The sequence below is a fragment of the Varroa jacobsoni genome, unplaced genomic scaffold, assembly GCF_002532875.2.
Source record: "Varroa jacobsoni isolate VJ856 unplaced genomic scaffold, vjacob_1.0 scaffold_393, whole genome shotgun sequence".
Taxonomy (NCBI): domain Eukaryota; kingdom Metazoa; phylum Arthropoda; class Arachnida; order Mesostigmata; family Varroidae; genus Varroa; species Varroa jacobsoni.
In genome coordinates, this window is record NW_019213295.1 from 408,957 (window position 1) to 414,956 (window position 6,000).

Consider the following 6,000-nt stretch of genomic DNA (forward strand, 5'->3'; position numbering starts at 1 on the left):
AATACTGATTTGGTCTTACTGGATTGACACCCTACAGAAGCGTCGGAAACGAGATGAAGTAGGCCATTTTACCCTGGTACAATATGATTGGCGTTCGATAATGTTTATTTCATTTGTACCCATCGCAGCAGTCTTTAGCGCATGGAAACTAACACGTCTCTTTCCGATGTGAAAAGGAATTTGTTTTGAAATTCTCTAACTGAGATGATCGGGGGCAATATCTGAAACTATGGCAATATATAGAATCAAAGTGTATATCTTGTATAATTGTCAAAAATGTATCTATTTTCTCTTCGAGAAAGCGTTCACACGTTAAACTAACTCGGATATATATGTAAACTAATTGATCTTCATCTGCTATTACCGAGAGCATTATATCGTAATTTGTTTGACATTATTCGCGTCTTCGGTGGAATGTGATCGCGCCGTTCATTGGAGAGGCGCGAGTCCGCCATTCATGAAACAACCAGCCGGACTCCTATAAAGAGCCTGGAAAACCCCACTCGTCGAGGGCCTAATAGATGTTTTGTTAGAGCTCCGTTTTGCCACGATGACCAGCCGCAGCTACGAGGCTACTGTAGTTTCGTTGAAAAGCAAAATATTTAAAAGGGGAAAACATTTCGTCGATTCGCAGTCCTTGTAGAAACGGGCGTAGTCGAAGCAACAGAACACGGTAGGAAATCTCCGCGTTTCTATTAAATGGGATAGTGTACTTATAGCTGTATGTCAATATTAGGCCATTTGAGGAAAAACGCTGAGAAAAAGCAAAATAAAGCTTTGTTTGTTTTTTGTATCTAAGGGGTCAAATGCCACGCAAGTACTTGAAAGGACCAGGTAGTGTAACATAGCTGGCCGATTTCCTTTAGTGTAAAAACGCGGATTAATCTTGCACATAGAAAACGAGCTAAAAAATAAGCCTAGCTTTCTCCGCTGTACGAAGGACGTTGGTTTAGACTGAACGGTGTATTTACACCAGGAGTACGGCGCAAATCGACTTTACTAAGAAACCTCTACTATCGAGCTGACTTAATTTATTGCTGAGCTGACTCGATCTCAATCGAAGCTCGCTGAAGGAAGAGAAACGATAGGAACTTGAATTTGTGTCGTAGCGTACGCTATGTACTTACTCATGTACCAAGCTTGTTAAAGCTTATTGATATAAACACGTCTGCTGTAATTTCCTTCAAACTATCACAACCACAATACGTATGTTTCGAAGACTTGGCCCGCTATACGTGTCGGTTTTCAGAAGAGAGAGAGAACATTTGACAAGTGTTAGATCCTGGCTTGGGATTTAAACCGAGCGATCAGGGAACGTACAGCAAACGAGATCTACGATCCAGCGTCCGAGGGTCTGTGCAGATTTATTAGCTTCTGTGCACTGCCTGGTCGGTTCGTTTGAAATGCTGGCAGTAGATCAACAATAAAGTCGATTCCAGGGAGAGCTTTGTGGAGTCATCAGGCGTCCCGTATGTTTCCCCATTGAGCTAGACATTCGGCCAACTGAGTAAACACACTGTGAGCACTTGCGGAATTTCAAAGCCTTTGACGTAAGCTTAAACAGCGCTTAGTAAGAGCGGATTAAGTGTAAGTAAATGTTAGAGCAGTTTCGAGCGTCTTACGGTCTACTTCAAAAATCGATCTCCATGTACTGCCAGGGGAGGCAGAGGACGTAATGTCGATGGCACCGTATGTGTAACTATTCAAGTTATGTCGATATACTTCAGAAACTTAAGTCGAAGGCTAATTTTCATTGGCCTACAGATACGTCGTTAACTAAAAAGCAAAATCATTTACAATGGTCGTAATACAGTTGACTAATAGATAGTGAACAAGTTGGTTCCCCCCGCATATGACTGGGACAGGAACATCTTGCACAATAGGCGCTGCGCCTCTGGGAGTGGATTTGAACATGATTTTCGGTCAATGTTGTATATATATATATATATATATATATATATATATATATATATGTATATATATATATATATATACAACATTTGTATTTGAAAGCGACGAGTACTTGTGTTATCCTTAGTAGTACAGAGAATGTTGTTTAATATCCACTATTTTTGACTTCTCTGGATATGCAGTATATACGAACTTAGACTTTTCCACAGACGTCGCACTTTCGTTCGATAATACCAAGATAGCATCGGGTCTGCTTGCATAAATACTTTTATCCAAACTCATAAAAAATGTGACAGTTATTGTTTCATCAATAACAAATAGAAAATTAAAATTAATTGTTCGCTTCTGGTCCGTCGATGGGAGGGCTCCTTTAAGTCCAGCATACTAGCTATATAAGCTTGAAAGATGATCACGTTTGGAAATCTGCAAATTTCTCATTTATATGATAAACTAATTAGAAACAAACTAATCTAAAGATGTCAATATAATTACAAACTATATATCGCGTTAGGATATCTGCTCAAGGGACGTACAGGTATGACAATGAATCCAAAACATGTGCTCCGCAATATGTTTTCATAAGCAGAGTAATGAGTGCTCCACGTTGTGAGGCAGTTCTCGTTTTATATTGTATTTACACACAAAGCTATAGTCACCTCATGCGATCATCTTCGGAGCCTCTGTTATGTAAAAACCGCCTTCATCGACGCTAGCGGGATGCCACGTCTAGCACACCATTGTATACTGCGCTTCCAACCCTGGATTACCCTGATTTGATCATCCGACAACGTTCGTAGCAGTTGTCATTTTCTTCGCCCCACCTAGTGCCCCTACATCCATAAGTTGGGCACTCAGTAGATCTGATTAAAAACGATGTCAATTGTTCTCTCTAGCTCGAGTGCTGTCCTGTGGACACTCGCTGATCTTGCTTCATCAGTCAGCAGGAATCGAACAAGAGACGATAGCAGAGTTAGCAGCATATTGCACACATAGTGACCGTGCAGATTAATTTGGCTGACCGTTGTTTTCAGTCCTTCTGGACGAGTTGCCCTCCGGCTAACTGGCCAGCTGGTTTCTTCCTGCTTCTCTTTCCTACCCATATCCTTCATTGCTTCTCGTCTATTCCTTCAGCTCCTTTTTCTCGTTTCATTCCGGGCTCGTATCCCTGTCTTGCCCCTCTATTTCGATCGTTTCTTTGCGCTGTCCTATGTATTGCCCGTTAGCAAATTTGGTGCCAACCGCTACGATGTGGTATCCAGTATCAGGATGGGCGTAAGCCGAGCGACTCAAGATCCACCTTTTCCCTGACGGAGCACTATGGATGTATCGCCCAGTGGTCAGTGGGTAGATAACTAAACTAGGTGGACGAACCAAATCTTGCTAAATCACTGCTGCTTCTGGTGCTGCGTTCACTGGTTTCACCATCAACACACCTTATCTCCTGTCTTTCCTGTTCTGCACCCCTCTCCATACATCTCTTCCATCCACTCCCCTCATGTTCATTCTCGACTGAGCCCTTAATGGCGGCAGCAGCAATGGGAGTAGTGGTAGCTCAGCTAGCTAACGTTTTCTTTTCCCCTTTTTCATTTGCCAGTCGCCACCCCCATTGGAAGCGCCGCCACGATTGCCACCATGACCACGGGAACCAGTGCCGTATCACGATCGCCGTGCCCACTGCGACTACCCCGCCGCTACTACCATTGTGTTCTCGTAGGCCGGTTCATCCCGTGCTGTTCTATTGTTAGATCTCGTATTGAGATTGGTTGTATGGGCTGCTGCTTTCGGAATGATGGGTCTTTCGGGTTGGGTGCATTACATAGCGAGAGGAGCAAAATAGGGTTGACCGGCCTCGGGCGACGGCATCGACTGTCTCTCTCTTCTTATAACGTCGCTGGCCTGCACTGATACATGGGTTTGATCAGTCAGCCCGGCTTTAATGGGGGCCTTTTGGTTGAGGTCAGTGCTATATCGAACGGCCACTGTTATTCAACCCCTGCTGCCACTAACAAACAGATAAAACATATAATAATACACTGATTAGTTGACGGCGATGTCTAATGCATTTTTGCTTTTTACCAGTATAATAGGTTCGCCTTTTTTTCACCATTGGTTGTTGCTATTTGTTATCGAGAACTCTTCGCGTCCCTCCGTAGTTCAGACCAATTCTCCCGCTGCTGCTACTGACCAGCACATGTCTTGCCTAAAAGTTAGGTTGGCAGGAAAAATGTAGTTCTTAATGAACGTTACTAAACGATGCGAAAGTGAGATATACAAGCTTTTATATATAAACTGTTCTGCAATTACGTTACGCAGGAATGATGTTTCAATAATGATGAAATTTACGCCCTTATTTTCTTGAAATTTAAATACGCAGTTTCTTGGTTAGATTGAGTTCTGTAAAAGAACTGTTTTCTCCTAAACATAATTTCTTACCACCGGGAGCATACGGTTCAAATACATATGCTAAATAGAGTACTACCGGTGAAAGGTAACTGATTGAAATATATGTAATAGTTCTAGATATCATTTGGAGTGCTATTTAAATAGGGCTGGAGAGTTGTATCCGTGCCATACAGCTAAAGTATTATTCGTCGGTATTATACGAAAGAAGTTTAACCGGCCGTAAAATACTCAGAGTGTTTCGTTGAAGGAGATGTACGTGTTTTTCTATTAAAAATTTGTTCCAAGCACCCTCCTTTAGGCAGTGCGTTACTCTTTGTCTAGTACATTAAGCTGCCATTCTCGGTTTATTAAACATGTGACAAGCACCCCAACTTACTCCAATCTTAATCTGCAGATTTTTTTTTTCTAACTTCTTAATTTAAGGCCATAGGCCAAAGTGAAATATTGAAACGGCTACATTCACGGTAGTTCGGTTATGAACCAGAAAACCCTGTTCACAACGCTACAATCCATATGGAAAAGCTTTGAATACGAATAGCAATGAACATTGGCTCGCTTTCTCTCTGCGTGAAATTTTTTATAGCCATTGATGGGCTCGAAGCTGTAACTTTTCTACGAAGTTTCGAAGAATTCGTGCGGCTACCTTGCACCGCGATAAAGATTGCTGGACTAAAGTAATGAATAAAATATATCTAACTCATTCATATCACACTTTCATCTTGCTAGCATTGCAAAAAGTGCCAAAACAAACTGTTGATTGACTGCTGAGAGGCACGACAAAGAAATAACCAACTAATTTTGCCTTTGCATTTTAATTATAGCTATCCATGGTTTTTCCGCCATCCGCCAGGTGAGTGCGGAATCACTTGGAAAGTGCATATCTCTGAGAGGGTCCTCAAAAGCTCCTGGTTGCGATTTATCCGGATCTGGCGCATGAAAAGCTGAAATTGCTAATGATCAGTGCCTGCGCTGAGGTGGAAGCTCAACGTTTCGCTGAGTTCTTCTTCGAAAAGTGCTCCTTAGATAGCTTCAATTCGACCTTCTAGGCACTGTTTAAATAGAAACATCAATACAGAAACTAGAATAGAATGATCCTGTCTAAATATCATATGCAGCACATAGCTAAGCCGGAATGGTTTCGAAATATCTATGTAGATATGCTGTCTTTCGATATTTACATGGGTACGTATATGGAAATCATGGTCTCCTTCGCACACGTTAAACCCAGCTAAACATTGTATTTGAGTACCTTACTTATTTACTTATTTGAGGCCACTAAACTCCGTTATCAATCAAGCTAAAAAATGTTCGAAAAAAACACACTATGACTAATAACAAGTTATGACAAAAATAACGTACCGCTTTGAGAACACGGTTAATGTAACTAAATATAATGGTTAGTGGCTAAGAAAGGTACTAGCGATAAACTGACTTTCTGCGAACCGTTTCCAGGAATTCACATGTTCAAGTTTTATCACGTGGCCATTGAAAGTCCACGTTTAGTTATAAAAAAAAAAAAGAGTTTCTTAAGACCTTTTAGGAGGTATTTGGCTTGTGATAGGCGTGCAGAACGTGTCGGTAAATACTGTTAATAATTTTCTAATTGTGCTTATTTTAATAAAGCAATAATACGCCGTCTTATTCGCTTTGACTATATACGAAGCCGCTTACAAACAATGATAAAAC